The sequence below is a fragment of the Lissotriton helveticus genome, chromosome 6 (genome assembly GCF_964261635.1).
Source record: "Lissotriton helveticus chromosome 6, aLisHel1.1, whole genome shotgun sequence".
Taxonomy (NCBI): domain Eukaryota; kingdom Metazoa; phylum Chordata; class Amphibia; order Caudata; family Salamandridae; genus Lissotriton; species Lissotriton helveticus.
The window spans coordinates 1,088,278,767-1,088,297,389 of NC_136067.1; the positions used below are offsets into that span (position 1 = coordinate 1,088,278,767).

Sequence of the window (18,623 nt, forward strand, 5' to 3'; positions counted from 1 at the left end):
AAATGTCTTTGTGTCCCACAAGGGTGTCATTTTGGTGATACGTCCTGTCCACCCCAACCGGGTCTGTGCCATGTGCCATAGAGTCGCCGTGTGTTTGGTCGGGCCGAGTAGGGTTTTAAGTTGCGATTTATTGTAGAGTACAGACAGCATGCGTTCCGTCCCAAGCTGCGTCCAGTCCGCCCGGTAGGCCGGGTCGTCTTTTGGGGCGTGGATCCAGTAGTTAATGATTTTAAGTTGAGCCGCCCAGTAGTACAGTTGGATGTTGGGGAGCGCTATGCCCCCCTCATACCAGCCTTTAACCAATTTTTCGTACGCTATGCGCGCTGGGCCATTGTCCCAGAGTAAGGCAGTGACTAACGCCACTATCTGCTTGAAGTATCGCGGCGGGACTAGATATGGGGTGTTTTCTAGGACATAGAGGAGCCTCGGGAGCGCCATCATTTTGTATAAAGCTGCCCTACCAAGTAGGGTCAATGGAAGTGCCGCCCAATGCTTGACGTCCGCCCGCAGGCGATCTATAGGTGGTTTTAAGTTACTGGCAAAGAAGTCCGCCTCCGTGTTTGTGACTACAATACCTAAGTATTTGAAGGAGACCGCCGTCGTAAGCAACGGACAGCCATCCTGCAACCTCGGTGCCGGGCCTTTCAGTGTGTATACGATGGATTTCGACCAATTTAGTGTGTAACCTGACGTGCGCCCATGGTCGTTACAGAGATCTAACAGGGCCGGGATGCCGGTGTCGGGCGCAGTCATGTAGACGAGCATGTCGTCTGCATATAATGAGACTTTGTCCTCCCATCCCTCCTCCCACTTAATGCCTGCAAATAAGGACGTAGACCTGATCTGGATAGCCAGGGGCTCAAGCACCAGTGCGAAGAGTAAGGGGGATAGGGGGCAGCCCTGTCTAGTCCCCCTGCCCAACACAAATCTCGGTGATATGTGGCCGTTGGCTACCACCTGTGCGACTGGATTCTTATAAAGCAGCCGCACCCATGCAATATATTTCGGCCCAAGTCCCACGCGTTCTAGCACTTGAAAGAGATATTCCCACTCTACAAGGTCGAACGCCATTTTAGCGTCGAGAGAGAGAATCGCTGCCTGTTCCGAGAGGAGGTGCGCACGGGCCAGTACATTATGCACTCTCCGGAGGTTCATCGCAGTGCTCCGGTGCGGCATAAAGCCCGATTGGTCAGGGTGGATCAGGGTGCCGAGGTGGGGCAGTAAGCGGGTGGCTAGAAGTTTAGCCAATATCTTGGCCTCAATATTTAGTAATGATATCGGGCGATACGAGGTACACTCAGTCGGGGGTTTCCCCGGTTTGGGTATTGCCACAATTGTGGCCGTGCGCTGATCCAGTGGCAATTCTGCTTTGTCCCTGCTGTCCAAATACATGGCCAGCAATGGGGTACTGAGTTCTGGAGCCATGGACTTATACCATTCTACTGGAATCCCGTTCGGGCCTAGTGCCTTTCCAGACTGCAACGCTTGGATTGCCAGCTGAATTTCTTCCACCGTCGGGTCTATTTCCAGGGTATCTCTATCCTCCTGCGAGATGCTGGGGACAGTAATGTCCGCTAGAGTTGCTGCTGCCATTTGCTGTGTGACTACCCTGTCCGGTGTATATATTGTTTGATAGTGTCGTGCCAGTGTGCAAACTATATCTTCTGGGTGTGTCAGTGTCCTCCCATCTTCTGATTCTAAGCTCTGAATACCCCTCGCTCCAGTCCCCCTTTTATCCAGCCATGCCAGCATTCGACCCGCCTTATCGCCCACGTCATATATTCTATGTTTAGTATTAGCTATGTATCCCTTTTCTGTCGTTTTAAGGTGGGCTAGGTATTGTTGTTGCCGAATCATGAGAGTGTGTGTCGTGGCTGGGGATGGGTCTTTCATGTGTGCAGTACTGGCCGCGTTAACCGGCAGTTCTAAGTCTGTGAGTTCCTTTCTGGAATCCCGTTTGTACCCCGTTATTGTTGCGATGGCCGCCCCCCGGAGGACCGCCTTGTACGCTTCCCATAATATGGACGGTGATGTCACCGTGCCTGTATTTTCTTCAAAATACTGTGTCGTCACCAGTTTGAGTTTTTTCCGAATCTTGGGGATTTTCAAAAAATTGGGGTAAATCGGGTAGAGCCGTGCACTTCTTTTCCCCCCGGTGGTGATTGACAGAACAAGTGGAGAATGATCAGAGATCCCTCTGGGCAGAACGTCTACCTTTTCTACCATTTCCAGCCCCAACCCCAGTGCCATAAAGTAGTCTATCCGGGATAAGCTATTATGCACAGCTGAGTAGTAAGTGTATTGAGTGTCCCCGGTATGTAAGTGGCGCCAGAGGTCTGTAAGGCCTAGGGCTTCTACAAAGTCCGAGAGTGGTGCATTACCCCGAGGTCGGGCCCTAGAGGGAAAGGTGTCCTTAAGTGGGTCTATGATTGCATTAAAATCACCCCCAATAATCGTATCTCCATCAGGGAGGTCAAGGAGAAACTTGCCTAGTGCAGGCAGGGCTACTGAGTGTAGTGCTGGGGGAATATACACCGATACCACGTTGAAGGACCTGCCCTCCCATTGACCATGGACCGCAGCAAAACGACCCTGGTCGTCTGCCATTCGGCTGGTGATGATGAAGGAGGACGAATTCTTTACCAGGACACCCGTGCCCCTGGAACCGGTGGAGAACTCCGCGTGTATCGCCATTGTGTAGCCACGCCTATCAAGTGCTTTGCAGGTGGACCCCATGAGGTGGGTTTCTTGTAGGAGGACCAAGTCCGGGCTGTGTCGTTTTATGGCCTGCAGTACCAGACCTCTTTTGATTTTATCACCCAGGCCTCTGACATTCCATGTTAACATGCGCAGTGGGGATATCCCCACAGTGGCAGGGGAGCCCTCAGCGGGCGTGACGTTAAGTGGCCTGGCCATGGAGCCGGTAAGAGAGACTTGCACCTAGCACGTCCCCAGGGCTAGCATACGTGTCGTACCATGTCAAACTGCGTAGGAGACATGTGAGTGCCGGGGTGACAGCACAACGTGAATGCTGAATGATGACCATGAACAATAACATAAACACGAACAAGAAAACTGTGTTCCCATCCCCCCACCCTGCTACCCTGCTCCACGGACCAACCCCCGCCCGTAACCCCAACTTTGCAGAGTGCTTTAGTCCTCCCCCAGACATCTTACTTGCTCGTAGGGTCGGTGAGTTCCTTACGGGCACTGCCTGCGCCCACCCTACTCAGCCACGCCAGGTCCACGGCCCCCGCGGCACACTCAGTCCCATACAAATATAGATCGGCTTCAAACCGGAGCCGGTTATCCGGAGTCCAGTGGGTCCCTTTCAAGATCCGATTCTGTTTCCTCCGCGCCCTCTTGACGGGGTGATTGGGAGGTGTGACTGGTCACTGTCTTTTCGGTACGATGTTGCGGTCGGTCACGGTGCGAACGATGCCGTTGTCTTGCTGGTCTCCATCCCTCCAACCATTCCTGCGCCACCTCCGGCGTGTCAAAAAACCAGGTCTTTCCTTCGGCTACGATTCGCAGTTTAGCTGGGAATAGCATGGAGTATGGTAGCTCCCTGTCACGCAGCGCTTTTTTAACCTCCGTGAAGGACTTGCGACGTCTGGCCACCTCCGCCGTGTAGTCTGGGAAGAAGGCCAAGGTTGCATTTTGGATCCGCACCGGCGGCGAGGTTCTTGCCGCCTGCAGGATTGCGTCTCTGTCCCTAAAATTGAAAAGCCAGGCCAGCACCGGCCTTGGCGCCGCTCCCGTCCTGGGCGGACCTCCCGGGACTCTGTGTGCCCTCTCCACCGAGAAGAAGTGGGACAGGCCTTTGGGCTGCAGTTTGCTTTTGATGAGATCCTCCACGTAGAGGTCCATGGCCCCCTTCCCCTCCGTCTCCGGAATTCCAAGGATGCGCACGTTGTTGCGTCGCGACCGCCCTTCCTGGTCGTCCAGTTTGTCATGGAGGAGCTTGGTCACTTTCTGCATCTTTTCCATGGCCATCTGTAGGTCCGAGGTGTCCTCCCTAAGCGAGTTTGTGACCACCTCCACCTGCGACACCCTCTCCGCCATTTTATGAAAGTCCGCTCGCAGCAGGGAGACCTCAGAGGAAATGGCGCCTACTGTAGTTTTAACCTCCGAGAGTGTCTTCATAATGTCCTCTAGCGTTATTTTCTTCGCACCATCCGAGTCATGAGCATTTCCGATGGAAGTGCGTCCTCCGGAGTGTTGCTGACCTTGCTGACCGTATGCAAATTTGTCCAACTTGGCCTGCGTGGAAGAACTCCGAGTGCCTTTGCCCGCCATGGTGCTGGGGCTCGCGAACTCCGGAGTCTCGTCTTATGTAGACGCGGTCTGCGCCACGTCCTGCCTCACAGTTTATAGGCTCTAGGCTGACGTTTGCTGGACAGAGTCCCCTCTTCTGCCCCTGGGTATGCCTTACCGGCCGTCGTGGTGGAGCAGGATAGACTCGGTGGGTCTGTGTGGGCCACAGGTCGTGTATCGAGCCCTGCGCTCTCACCCCTCGCCACCCCTAATGGTCACAGCTGCCTCAGATTGTGGTCCCCCGTGCCGGTCCGGTACTCACAGGCACTCCGGTTCCCGCTGGGTCTGGTCTCGGGTATTCGCCCCTCCAGAGGCCAGGCAGGCCTCAGTATCCTGAAGTTGTGTCCCTGTCAAGCCAGGGTTGCGAATGGTGACACCGGGCCGGATGCGGGCCTCGAGGTCCCTCTGCGAGCTCCTGTGCCGATCTACCGCATGGCTTTGTCCCCCGGGGGCACCGAAGTTTCTCACCTCCCGCTGGAGCCGATCTGCGCCTCCACGGCGATCCGCCAGCCAGGCGAGTCGCGGAGACGCCTCTGCCGTTCCTCGCAGTCCGCCGGGGGGGAGGATCGAGAGTGCAGCGGCGGCCAGCACGTCTAAGGTGGAATCCGGACTTCCCTTCGTGATACTGCTGTCCTGCACAGGTGAGGTGCTGACACGAGCGTTGTGGGGCGTTGTCGCCAAGTGTGTCAGGCAGGCTGAACTTGGACCGGCGGACACCGGAGCGCTCCAACCCCTCTCCGCCGGCTTGGTCGCACTTCCGCCGGGGTCCGGGTGGTACGCGAGGCCGGCGCTGCGTTTCTGCCAGTAGGGCCTGATGTGACGCTTGGGAACCGCCCGGTTCCAGACCTCCAATTCAGTCCAAAAGCGGACCGGTAGCACCGCTTCGGCCCCGGACCCGAACGCCGCCGCTTCAGGTGGGCTGGGTATCGGATAACTAGTCGGATTTGCTTTAAGGTCACAGTGCCCTCAGGAGCTCACTCGCTATGCGGCCGCCATGCTTGGCTGCTAGCCACGCCCCCAGCGTTCCATATTTTTAACAGCTTTTAGGAGAGAAATCTTCTTTGTTTTCAAGACTTATTGAAATAATAAAGCAGGTTCCAGTCCTGTGTCATGTAATATGTATTTTTAAATTGTCTCTCCTCAACATTTTTAATGTATTTGCCTTGCAGTAAAGAAGGTGCGCTCTATGTCCAGCAGCATTTTACAGTGAAGCCTGCAGGACTTCGGGGACTTTTCTTTCTCTTTTTCAGCCTCCCTGTCATTATTCTTCACCACCTCCAAATCTATACTGCTGCTAGTGATGAGTTGCTTTGTGGGAAGCAGGATAAAGAGAAGGGCAGGGCCTATGCAAATGATGGCCTCAGGGATGCCTGGGAGTCCCTTTTCAGCAGTACTGTTAAAATCTGCCTTGCAACCAGATTGGTCGGGTATGCTGAAAAACACCATGCCAGATTGGGCACCAGGTCTCTAGGCGCTTGGAGGACATATTGGGTCTACATCCCTAAGTTTCTGAGGTCCAAGAAATGTTCACCCTCCGCCCTAATAGAGAGGTCTTGGCCGATCGTGGTGATCGTGGCTGAGAGGGGAAGAAGGTAGCAGGGCAAGATGCTCATGGTTCTTCTCTAATAATGGACCAACTTCCTCTCTCTCCTTAACTGTGGTTCTGCCTGGCTACTGGGGCTACCAGTTGTAAGCCTGCAGCCCACAAGGAGTTGGTTTGTTCCTCTCACAAATGTAAATGGGTAAGCATTCAATTGCACACACCTGCCTGCGTCCACAGACCCTTGCGCGCACACACACTTTTGTCAACAAGCTTTTTTATGTAGTTAAGAGAATCAGGGACCCATGTTGAAATAGAAAAGCAGCACACCACGTGACGGCCGTCATGTAGAGTCCATCAGCAAATGGGAAACTTTTAACTAGCCGTGGTCCTATTACTGCAGCTCTACCGTGGAACAACTGCTGGATGAGTCCTGCTGGAGAATATTGAACCTACATTAAGTCTGAGGTAAATAAGAATACCACAGGAACATAATGAAAAAGAGACCTACAACCCTTCCGAGCCAGATGGGAGTCGAACCTACAATCTTCTGATCCGTAGTCAGACGCGTTATCCATTGCTCCACTGGCCCAATGTATTTGCACCTATCTTTTTGTCCTTAAGAGGGCTAGAAAGCGTGTGTGTGTGTGTGTGAAGGTACAAGGAAACCCATCTGACCTCATGAAAGTCTGTTCTGTGAGGTTTTCCTAAGTTGTACAAAGGACTTTAGGAGGTGGAAGGACCTAAAAGGTAGGCAAAATGGTCCTTGATCCAAGAAAATCTTTTAGATCAGGCTCAGTTTCTTAAATAGTCTGCGTTAACATAATCAGCCCAAGGTCTGTGTGGGGCTGAGCTTGTGAACTCCTTAGTAAGTAGGCGGGTACAACAAAAAGGAGTTTAATATTACAATACTAGTTAAAATTCAGACACCTTGTCGTAGGCTCACCTTGTCCAGGGACCCAAGCATGCTGCCTTTCCACACTCAGAGCACTTCACCTAACCTACTGTGCAGCTGTTTCGCCTTAAATATCAAAGTTCCACAGGCAGCGTGATGTCACAATGCTCCTTGTCTGTAGCCCAAACCATGAGCCTTTGCAACCCTTGCATAATCTACATACTTACGGTGTGTGAAGTCTTGGACCACGAATGCAGTGAAGAATAATGGATTGCTACTCTTCATACATTTTTGGCCATTGGCTCAGATTTGAATGCTTACTGGCCATCTGAGCATCTCTGCCAGGCCACCCTATGTCTAGAGACTGTAGATTTAGAGAGTTTATAAACATTGTCAGTTCATCAATAACGTGTGCTCGCTTCGGCAGCACATATACTAAAATTGGAACGATACAGAGAAGATTAGCATGGCCCCTGCGCAAGGATGACACGCAAATTCGTGAAGCGTTCCATATTTTTAACAGCTTTTAGGAGAGAAATCTTCTTTGTTTTCAAGACTAATTGAAATAATAAAGCAGGTTCCAGTCCTGTGTCATGTAATATGTATTTTTAAATTGTCTCTCCTCAACATTTTTAATGTATTTGCCTTGCAGTAAAGAAGGTGCGCTCTATGTCCAGCAGCATTTAGCAAGGAAGCCTGCAGGACTTCTGGGACTTTTCTTTCTCTTTTTCAGCCTCCCTGTCATTATTCTTCACCACCTCCAAATCTATACTGCTGCTAGTGATGAGTTGCTTTGTGGGAAGCAGGATAAAGAGAAGGGCAGGGCCTATGCAAATGATGGCCTCAGGGATGCCTGGGAGTCCCTTTTCAGCAGTACTGTTAAAATCTGCCTTGCAACCAGATTGGTCCGGTATGCTGAAAAACACCATGCCAGATTGGGCACCAGGTCTCTAGGCGCTTGGAGGACATATTGGGTCTACATCCCTCAGTTTCTGAGGTCCAAGAAATGTTCACCCTCAACCCTAATAGAGAGTTCGTGGCCGATCGTGGCTGAGAGGGGAAGAAGGTAGCAGGGCAAAATGCTCATGGTTCTTCTCTAATAATGGACCAACTTCCTCTCTCTCCTTAACTGTGGTTCTGCCTGGCTACTGGGGCTACCAGTTGTAAGCCTGCAGCCCACAAGGAGTTGGTTTGTCCCTCTCACAAATGTAAATGGGTAAGCATTCAATTGCACACACCTGCCTGCGTCCACAGACCCTCGCGCACACACACTTTTGTCAACAAGCTTTTTTATGTAGTTAAGAGAATCAGGGACCCATGTTGAAATACAAAAGCAGCACCACCACGTGACGGCCGTCACGTAGAGTCCAGCAGCAAATGGGAAACGTTTAACTAGCCGTGGTCCTATTACTGCAGCTCTACCGTGGAACAACTGCTGGATGAGTCCTGCTGGAGAATATTGAACCTACAACAAGTCTGAGGTAAATAAGAATACCACAGGAACATAATGAAAAAGAGACCTACAAACCTTCCGAGCCAGATAGGAGTCGAACCTACAATCTTCTGATCCGTAGTCAGACGCATTATCCATTGCGCCACTGGCCCTATGTATTCACACCCATCTTTTTGTCCTTAAGAGGGCTAGAAAGCGTGTGTGTGTGTGTGAAGGTACAAGGAAACCCATCTGACCTCATGAAAGTCTGTTCTGTGAGGTTTTCCTAAGTTGTACAAAGGACTTTAGGAGAAGGAAGGACCTAAAAGGTAGGCAAAATGGTCCTTGATCCAAGAAAATCTTTTAGATCAGGCTCAGTTTCTTAAATAGTCTGCCTTAACATAATCAGCCCCAGGTCTGTGTGGGGCTGAGCTTGTGAACTCCTTAGTAAGTAGGCGGGTACAACAAAAAGGAGTTTAATATTACAATACGGGTTAAAATTCAGACACCTTGTCGTAGGCTCACCTTGTCCAGGGACCCAAGCATGCTGCCTTTCCACACTCAGAGCACTTCACCTAACCTACTGTGCAGCTGTTTCGCCTTTAATATCAAAGTTCCACAGGCAGCGTGATGTCACAATGCTCCTTGTCTGTAGCCCAAACCATGAGCCTTTGCAACCCTGGCATAATCTACATACTTACGGTGTGTGAAGTCTTGGACCACGAATGCAGTGAAGAATAATGGATTGCTACTCTTCATACATTTTTGCCCATTGGCTCAGATTTGAATGCTTACTGGCCATCTGAGCATCTCTGCCAGGCCACCCTATGTCTAGAGACTGTAGATTTAGAGAGTTTATAAACATTGTCAGTTCATCAATACAGTGCGCTCGCTTCGGCAGCACATATACTAAAATTGGAACGATACAGAGAAGATTAGCATGGCCCCTGCGCAAGGATGACACGCAAATTCGTGAAGCGTTCCATATTTTTAACAGCTTTTAGGAGAGATATCTTCTTTGTTTTCAAGACTAATTGAAATAATAAAGCAGGTTCCAGTCCTGTGTCATGTAATATGTATTTTTAAATTGTCTCTTCTCAACATTTTTAATGTATTTGCCTTGCAGTAAAGAAGGTGCGCTCTATGTCCAGCAGCATTTAGCAAGGAAGCCTGCAGGACTTCTGGGACTTTTCTTTCTCTTTTTCAGCCTCCCTGTCATTATTCTTCACCACCTCCAAATCTATACTGCTGCTAGTGTTGAGTTGCTTTGTGGGAAGCAGGATAAAGAGAAGGGCAGGGCCTATGCAAATGATGGCCTCAGGGATGCCTGGGAGTCCCTTTTCAGCAGTACTGTTAAAATCTGCCTTGCAACCAGATTGGTCCGGTATGCTGAAAAACACCATGCCAGATTGGGCACCAGGTCTCTAGGCGCTTGGAGGACATATTGGGTCTACATCCCTCAGTTTCTGAGGTCCAAGAAATGTTCACCCTCCACCCTAATAGAGAGGTCGTGGCCGATCGTGGCTGAGAGGGGAAGAAGGTAGCATGGCAAAATGCTCATGGTTCTTCTCTAATAATGGACCAACTTCCTCTCTCTCTCCTTAACTGTGGTTCTGCCTGGCTACTGGGGCTACCAGTTGTAAGCCTGCAGCCCACAAGGAGTTGGTTTGTCCCTCTCACAAATGTAAATGGGTAAGCATTCAATTGCACACACCTTCCTGCGTCTACAGACCCTCGCGCACACACACTTTTGTCAACAAGCTTTTTTATGTAGTTAAGAGAATCAGGGACCCATGTTGAAATTCAAAAGCAGCACCACCACGTGACGGCCGTCACGTAGAGTCCAGAAGCAAATGGGAAAAGTTTAACTAGCCGTGGTCCTATTACTGCAGCTCTACCGTGGAACAACTGCTGGATGAGTCCTGCTGGAGAATATTGAACCTACAACAAGTCTGAGGTAAATAAGAATACCACAGGAACATAATGAAAAAGAGACCTACAACCCTTGCGAGCCAGATAGGAGTCGAACCTACAATCTTCTAATCCATAGTCAGACACGTTATCCATTGCACCACTGGCCCTATGTATTCACACCCATCTTTTTGTCCTTAAGAGGGCTAGAAAGCGTGTGTGTGTGTGTGAAGGTACAAGGAAACCCATCTGACCTCATGAAAGTCTGTTCTGTGAGGTTTTCCTAAGTTGTACAAAGGACTTTAGGAGAAGGAAGGACCTAAAAGGTAGGCAAAATGGTCCTTGATCCAAGAAAATCTTTTAGATCAGGCTCAGTTTCTTAAATAGTCTGCGTTAACATAATCAGCCCCAGGTCTGTGTGGGGCTGAGCTTGTGAACTCCTTAGTAAGTAGGCGGGTACAACAAAAAGGAGTTTAATATTACAATACGGGTTAAAATTCAGACACCTTGTCGTAGGCTCACCTTGTCCAGGGACCCAAGCATGCTGCCTTTCCACACTCAGAGCACTTCACCTAACCTACTGTGCAGCTGTTTCGCCTTTAATATCAAAGTTCCACAGGCAGCGTGATGTCACAATGCTCCTTGTCTGTAGCCCAAACCATGAGCCTTTGCAACCCTTGCATAATCTACATACTTACGGTGTGTGAAGTCTTGGACCACGAATGCAGTGAAGAATAATGGATTGCTACTCTTCATACATTTTTGCCCATTGGCTCAGATTTGAATGCTTACTGGCCATCTGAGCATCTCTGCCAGGCCACCCTATGTCTAGAGACTGTAGATTTAGAGAGTTTATAAACATTGTCAGATCATCAGTAAAGTGTGCTCGCTTCGGCAGCACATATACTAAAATTGGAACGATACAGAGAAGATTAGCATGGCCCCTGCGCAAGGATGACACGCAAATTCGTGAAGCGTTCCATATTTTTAACAGCTTTTAGGAGAGAAATCTTCTTTGTTTTCAAGACTAATTGAAATAATAAAGCAGGTTCCAGTCCTGTGTCATGTAATATGTATTTTTAAATTGTCTCTCCTCAACATTTTTAATGTATTTGCCTTGCAGTAAAGAAGGTGCGCTCTATGTCCAGCAGCATTTAGGAAGGAAGCCTGCAGGACTTCTGGGACTTTTCTTTCTCTTTTTCAGCCTCCCTGTCATTATTCTTCACCACCTCCAAATCTATACTGCTGCTAGTGATGAGTTGCTTTGTGGGAAGCAGGATAAAGAGAAGGGCAGGGCCTATGCAAATGATGGCCTCAGGGATGCCTGGGAGTCCCTTTTCAGCAGTACTGTTAAAATCTGCCTTGCAACCAGATTGGTCGGGTATGCTGAAAAACACCATGCCAGATTGGTCACCAGGTCTCTAGGCGCTTGGAGGACATATTGGGTCTACATCCCTAAGTTTCTGAGGTCCAAGAAATGTTCTCCCTCCACCCTAATAGAGAGGCATTGGCCGATCGTGGCTGACAGGGTAAGAAGGTAGCAGGGCAAAATGCTCATGGTTCTTCTCTAATAATGGACCACCTTCCTCTCTCTCCTTAACTGTGGTTCTGCTTGGCTACTGGGGCTACCAGTTGTAAGCCTGCAGCCCACAAGGAGTTGGTTTGTCCCTCTCACAAATGTAAATGGGTAAGCATTCAATTGCACACACCTGCCTGCGTCCACAGACCCTCGCGCGCACACACACTTTTGTCAACAAGCTTTTTTATGTAGTTAAGAGAATCAGGGACCCATGTTGAAATACAAAAACAGCACACCACGTGACGGCTGTCACGTAGAGTCCAGCAGCAAATGGGAAACGTTTATCTAGCCGTGGTCCTATTACTGCAGCTCTACCGTGGAACAACTGCTGGATGAGTCCTGCTGGAGAATATTGAACCTACAACAAGTCTGAGGTAAATAAGAATACCACAGGAACATAATGAAAAAGGGGCTTACAACCCTTCGGAGCCAGATAGGAGTCAAACCTACAATATTCTGATCCGTAGTCAGACGTGTTATCCATTGCACCACTGGCCCTATGTAGACACACCCATCTTTTTGTCCTTAAGAGGGCTAGAAAGTGTGTGTGTGTGTGTGCGAAGGCACAAGGAAACCCATCTGACCTCCTGAAAGTCGGTTCTGTGAGGTTTTCCTAAGTTGTACAAAGGACTTTAGGAGAAGGAAGGACCTAAAAGCTAGGCAAAATGGTCCTAGGTCCAAGAAAATCTTTTAGATCAGGCTCAGTTTCTTAAATAGTCTGCGTTAACATAATCAGCTCCAGGTCTGTGTGTGGCTGAGCTTGTGAACTCCTTAGTAAGTAGGCGGGTACAACAAAAAGGAGTTTAATATTACAATACGGGTTAATATTCAGACACCTTGTCGTAGGCTCACCTTGTCCAGGGACCCAAGCATGCTGCCTTTCCACACTCAGAGCACTTCACCTAACCTATGGTGCAGCTGTTTCGCCTTTAATATCAAAGTTCCACAGGCAGCGTGATGTCACAATGCTCCTTGTTTGTAGCCCAAACCATGAGCCTTTGCAACCCTGGCATAATCTACATACTTACGGTGTGTGAAGTCTTGGACCATGAATGCAGTGAAGAATAATGGATTGCTACTCTTCATACATTTTTGCCCATTGGCTCAGATTTGAATGCTTACTGGCCATCTGAGCATCTCTGCCAGGCCACCCTATGTCTAGAGACTGTAGATTTAGAGAGTTTATAAACATTGCCAGTTCATCAATAAAGTGTGCTCGCTTCGGCAGCACATATACTAAAATTGGAATGATACAGAGAAGATTAGCATGGCCCCTGCGCAAGGATGACACGCAAATTCGGGAAGCATTCCATATTTTTAACAGCTTTTGGGAGAGAAATCTTCTTTGTTTTCAAGACTAATTGAAATAATAAAGTAGGTTCCAGTCCTGTGTCATATAATATGTATTTTTAAATTGTCTCTCCTCAACATTTTTAATGTATTTGCCTTGCAGTAAAGAAGGTGCGCTCTATGTCCAGCAGCATTTAGCAAGGAAGCCTGCAGGACTTCTGGGACTTTTCTTTCTCTTTTTCAGCCTCCCTGTCATTATTCTTCACCACCTCCAAATCTATACTGCTGCCAATCATGAGTTGCTTTGTGGGAAGCAGGGTAAAGAGAAGGGCAGGGCCTATGCAAATGATGGCCTCAGGGATGCCTGGGAGTCCCTTTTCAGCAGTACTGTTAAAATCTGCCTTGCAACCAGATTGGTCGGGTATGCTGAAAAACACCATGCCAGATTGGGCACCAGGTCTCTAGGTGCTTGGCGGACATATTGGGTCTACATCCCTCAGTTTCTGAGGACCAAGAAATGTTCACCCTCCACCCTAATAGAGAGGTCTTGGCCGATCGTGGCCGAGACTGGAAGAAGGTAGCAGGGCAAGATGCTCATGGTTCTTCTCTAATAATGGACCATCTGCCTCTCTCTCCTTAACTGTGGTTCTGCCTGGCTACTGGGGCTACCAGTTGAAAGCCTGCAGCCCATAAGGAGTTGGTTTGTCCCTCTCACAAATGTAAATGTGTAAGCATTCAATTGCACACACCTGCCTGCGTCCACAGACCCTCTCACACACATTTTTGTCAACAAGCTTTTTTATGTAGTTTAGAGAATCAGGGACCCATGTTGAAATACAAAAGCAGCACACCACGTGACGGCTGTCACGTAGAGTCCAGCAGCAAATGGGAAACGTTTAACTAGCCGTGGTCCTATTACTGCAGCTCTACCGTGGAACAACTGCTGGATGAGTCCTGCTGGAGAATATTGAACCTACAACAAGTCTGAGGTAAATAAGAATACCACAGGAACATAATGAAAAAGGGGCTTACAACCCTTCCGAGCCAGATAGGAGTCAAACCTACAATCTTCTGATCCGTAGTCAGACGTGTTATCGATTGCACCACTGGACCTATGTAGACACACCCATATTTTTGTCCTTAAGAGGGCTAGAAAGCGTGTGTGTGTGTGAAGGCACAAGGAAACCCATCTGACCTCCTGAAAGTCTGTTCTGTGAGGTTTTCCTAAGTTGGGACTTTAGGAGAAGGAAGGACCTAAAAGCTAGGCAAAATGGTCCTAGATCCAAGAAAATATTTTAGATCAGGCTCAGTTTCTTAAATAGTCTGCGTTAACATAATCAGCTCCAGATCTGTGTGGGGCTGAGCTTGTGAACTCCTTAGTAAGTATGCGGGTACAACAAAAAGGAGTTTAATATTACAATACAGGTTAAAATTCAGACACTTTGTCGTAGGCTCACCTTGTCCAGGGACCCAAGCATGCTGCCTTTCCACACTCAGAGCACTTCACCTAACCTACTGTGCAGCTGTTTCCCCTTTAATATCAAAGTTCCACAGGCAGCGTGATGTCACAATGCTCCTTGTCTGTAGTCCAAACCATGAGCCTTTGCAACCCTGGCATAATCTACATACTTACGGTGTGTGAAGTCTTGGACCACGAATGCAGTGAAGAATAATGGATTGCTACTCTTCATACATTTTTGCCCATTGGCTCAGATTTGAATGCTTACTGGTCATCTGAGCATCTCTGCCAGGCCACCCTATGTCTAGAGACTGTAGATTTAGAGAATTTATAAACATTGTCAGTTCATCAATAAAGTGTGCTCGCTTCGGCAGCACATATACTAAAATTGGAACCATACAGAGAAGATTAGCATGGCCCCTGCGCAAAGATAATACGCAAATTCATGAAGCGTTCCATATATTTAACAGCTTTTAGGGGAGAAATCTTCTTTGTTTTCAATACTAATTGAAATAATAAAGCAGGTTCCAGTCCTGTGTCATGTAATATGTATTTTTAGATTGTCTCTCCTCAACATTTTTAATGTATTTGCCTTGCAGTAAAGAAGGTGCGCTCTATGTCCAGCAGCATTTAGCAAGGAAGCCTGCAGGACTTCTGGGACTTTTCTTTCTCTTTTTCAGCCTCCCTGTCATTATTCTTCACCACCTCCAAATCTATACTGCTGCCAGTGATGAGTTGCTTTGTGGGAAGCAGGATAAAGAGAAGGGCAGGGCCTATGCAAATGAAGGCCTCATGGATGCCTGGGAGTCCCCTTTCAACAGTACTGTTAAAATCTGCCTTGCAACCAGATTGGTCAGGTATGCTGAAAAACACCATGGCAGATTGGGCACCAGGTCTATAGGTGCTTGGAGGACATATTGGGTCTACATCCCTCAGTTTCTGAGGACCAATACATGTTCACCCTCCGCCCTAATAGAGAGGTCTTGGCTGATCGTGGCCGATCGTGGCTGAGAGGGGAAGAAGGTAGCAGGGCAAGATGCTCATGGTTCTTCTCTAATAATGGACCAACTTCCTCTCTCTCCTTAACTGTGGTTCTGCCTGGCTACTGGGGCTACCAGTTGTAAGCCTGCAGCCCACAAGGAGTTGGTTTGTCCCTCTCACAAATGTAAATGGGTAAGCATTCAATTGCACACACCTGCCTGCGTCCACAGACCCTCGCGCGCACACACACTTTTGTCAACAAGCTTTTTTATGTAGTTAAGAGAATCAGGGACCCATGTTGAAATACAAAAGCAGCACACCGCGTGACGGCCGTCACATAGAGTCCAGGAGCAAATGGGAAACGTTTAACTAGCCGTGGTCCTATTACTGCATCTCTCTCGTGGAACAACTGCTGGATGAGTCCTGCTGGAGAATATTGAACCTACAACAAGTCTGAGGTAAATAAGAATACCACAGGAACATAATGAAAAAGGGACCTACAACCCTTCCGAGCCAGATAAGAGTCTAACCTACACTCTTCTGATCCGTAGTCAGATGTGTTATCCATTGCACCACTGGCCCTATGTAAACACACCCATCTTTTTTTCCTTAAGAGGGCTAGAAAGTGTGTGTGTGTGTGTGAAGGCACAAGGAAACCAATCTGACCTCCTGAAAGTCTGTTCTGTGAGGTTTTCCTAAGTTGTACAAAGTACTTTAGGAGAAGGAAGGACCTAAAAGCTAGGCAAAATGGTCCTAGATCCAAGAAAATCTTTTAGATCAGGCTCAGTTTCCTAAATAGTCTGCGTTAACATAATCAGCTCCAGGTCTGTGTGTGGCTGAGCTTGTGAACTCCTTAGTAAGTAGGCGGGTACAACAAAAAGGAGTTTAATATTACAATATGGGTTAAAATTCAGACACCTTGTCGTAGGCTCACCTTGTCCAGGGACCCAAGCATGCTGCCTTTCCACACTCAGAGCACTTCACCTAACCCACTGTGCAGCTGTTTCGCCTTTAATATCAAAGTTCCACAGGCAGCGTGATGTCACAATGCTCCTTGTCTGTAGCCCAAACCATGAGCCTTTGCAACCCTGGCATAATCTACATACTTACGGTGTGTGAAGTCTTGGACTACGAATGCAGTAAAGAATAATGGATTGCTACTCTTCATACATTTTTGCCCATTGGCTAAGATTTGAATGCTTACTGGCCATCTGAGCATCTCTGCCAGGCCACCCTATGTCTAGAGACTGTCGATTTAGATAGTTTATAAACATCGTCAGTTCATCAATAAAGTGTGCTTGCTTCGGCAGCACATATACTAAAATTAGAACGATACAGAGAAGATTAGCATGGCCCCTCTGCAAGGATGACACGCAAATTCGTGAAGCGTTCCATATTTTTAACAGCTTTTAGGAGAGAAATCTTCTTTGTTTTCAAGACTAATTGAAATAATAAAGCAGGTTCCAGTCCTGTGTCATGTAATATGTATTTTTAGATTGTCTCTTCTCAACATTTTTAATGTATTTGCCTTGCAGTAAAGAAGGTGCGCTCTATGTCCAGCAGCATTTATCAAGGAAGCCTGCAGGACTTCTGGGACTTTTCTTTCTCCTTTTCAGCCTCCCTGTCATTATTCTTCACCACCTCCAAATCTATACTGCTGCCAGTGATGAGTTGCTTTGTGGGAAGCAGGACAAAGAGAAGGGCATGGCCTATGCCAATGATGGCCTCAGGGATGCCTGGGAGTCTCTTTTCAGCAGTACTGTTAAAATCTGCCTTGCAACCAGATTGGTCGGGTATGCTGAAAAACACCATGCCAGATTGGGCACCAGGTCTCTAGGCGCTTGGAGGACATATTGGGTCTACATCCCTCAGTTTCTGAGGTCCAAGAATTGTTCACCCTCCACCCTAATAGATAGGTCTTGGCCGATCGTGGCTGAGAGGGGAAGAAGGTAGCAGGGCAAGATTCTCATGGTTCTTCTCTAATAATGGACCAACTTCCTCTCTCTCCTTAACTGTGGTTCTGCCTGGCTACTGGGGCTACCAGTTGTAAGCCTGCAGCCCACAAGGAGTTGGTTTGTCCCTCTCACAAATGTAAATGGGTAAGCATTCAATTGCACACACCTGCCTTCGTCCACAGACCCTCGCGCACACACACTTTTGTCAACAAGCTTTTTTATGTAGTTAAGAGCATCAGGGACCCATGTTGAAATACAAAAGCAGCACACCACGTGTCGGCCGTCATGTAGAGTCCAGCAGCAAATGGGAAATGTTTAACTAGCCGTGGTCCTATTACTTCAGGTCTACCGTGGAACAACTGATGGATGAGTCCTGCTGGAGAATATTGAACCTACAACAAGTCTGAGGTAAATAAGAATACCACCGGAACATAATGAAAAAGAGACCTACAACCCTTCCGAGCCAGATAGGAGTCGAACCTACAATCTTCTGATCCGTAGTCAGACGTGTTATCCATTGCGCCACTGGCCCTATGTATTCACACACATCTTTTTGTCCTTAAGAGGGCTAGAAAGCGTGTGTGTGTGTGTGTGTGTGTGTGATGGCACAAGGAAACCCATCTGACCTCCTGAAAGTCTGTTCTGTGAGGTTTTCCTAAGTTGTACAAAGGACTTTAGGAGAAGGAAGGACCTAAAAGCTAGGCAAAATGGTCCTAGATCCAAGAAAATCTTTTAGATCAGGCTCAGTTTCTTAAATAGTCTGCGTTAACATAATCAGCTCCAGGTCTGTGTGGGGCTGAGCTTGTGAACTCCTTAGTAAGTAGGCGGGTACAACAAAAAGGAGTTTAATATTACAATACGGGTTAAAATTCAGACACCTTGTCGTAGGCTCACCTTGTCCAGGGACCCAAGCATGCTGCCTTTCCACACTCAGAGCACTTCACCTAACCTACTGTGCAGCTGTTTCGCCTTTAATATCAAAGTTCCACAGGCAGCGTGATGTCACAATGCTCCTTGTATGTAGCCCAAACCATGAGCCTTTGCAACCCTGGCATAATCTACATACTTACGGTGTGTGAAGTCTTGGACCACGAATGCAGTGAAGAATAATGGATTGCTACTCTTCATACATTTTTGCCCATTGGTTTAGATTTGAATGCTTACTGGCCATCTGAGCATCTCTGCCAGGCCACCCTATGTCTAGAGACTGTAGATTTAGAGAGTTTATAAACAGCCTGCAGTCGCCTATGCTAGTCCGCTGCAC

General features: G+C 48.1%; 8 non-coding genes across 8 annotated transcripts; 6 read left to right on the forward strand and 2 right to left on the reverse strand.

The window, feature by feature from the left end:
* Positions 1 to 7,163: 7,163 nt before the first annotated feature.
* LOC144764782 (U6 spliceosomal RNA) lies at positions 7,164 to 7,270 on the forward strand. The gene has a single exon (XR_013596812.1). It is a non-coding gene; the product is annotated as a U6 spliceosomal RNA (small nuclear RNA).
* Positions 7,271 to 8,284: 1,014 nt separating this feature from the next.
* Positions 8,285 to 8,357, reverse strand: TRNAR-ACG (transfer RNA arginine (anticodon ACG)). Its single transcript has one exon. It is a non-coding gene; the product is annotated as a tRNA-Arg (tRNA).
* Positions 8,358 to 9,069: 712 nt separating this feature from the next.
* LOC144765115 (U6 spliceosomal RNA) lies at positions 9,070 to 9,176 on the forward strand. The gene has a single exon (XR_013597128.1). It is a non-coding gene; the product is annotated as a U6 spliceosomal RNA (small nuclear RNA).
* A 1,801-nt stretch (positions 9,177 to 10,977) lies between these two features.
* Positions 10,978 to 11,084, forward strand: LOC144764783 (U6 spliceosomal RNA). Its single transcript, XR_013596813.1, has one exon. It is a non-coding gene; the product is annotated as a U6 spliceosomal RNA (small nuclear RNA).
* Positions 11,085 to 12,886: 1,802 nt separating this feature from the next.
* On the forward strand, positions 12,887 to 12,993 carry LOC144765014 (U6 spliceosomal RNA). Its single transcript, XR_013597032.1, has one exon. It is a non-coding gene; the product is annotated as a U6 spliceosomal RNA (small nuclear RNA).
* Positions 12,994 to 14,781: 1,788 nt separating this feature from the next.
* On the forward strand, positions 14,782 to 14,888 carry LOC144765370 (U6 spliceosomal RNA). Its single transcript, XR_013597370.1, has one exon. It is a non-coding gene; the product is annotated as a U6 spliceosomal RNA (small nuclear RNA).
* Positions 14,889 to 16,698: 1,810 nt separating this feature from the next.
* Positions 16,699 to 16,805, forward strand: LOC144765332 (U6 spliceosomal RNA). The gene has a single exon (XR_013597333.1). It is a non-coding gene; the product is annotated as a U6 spliceosomal RNA (small nuclear RNA).
* Positions 16,806 to 17,818: 1,013 nt separating this feature from the next.
* TRNAR-ACG (transfer RNA arginine (anticodon ACG)) lies at positions 17,819 to 17,891 on the reverse strand. The gene has a single exon. It is a non-coding gene; the product is annotated as a tRNA-Arg (tRNA).
* Positions 17,892 to 18,623: the final 732 nt, after the last annotated feature.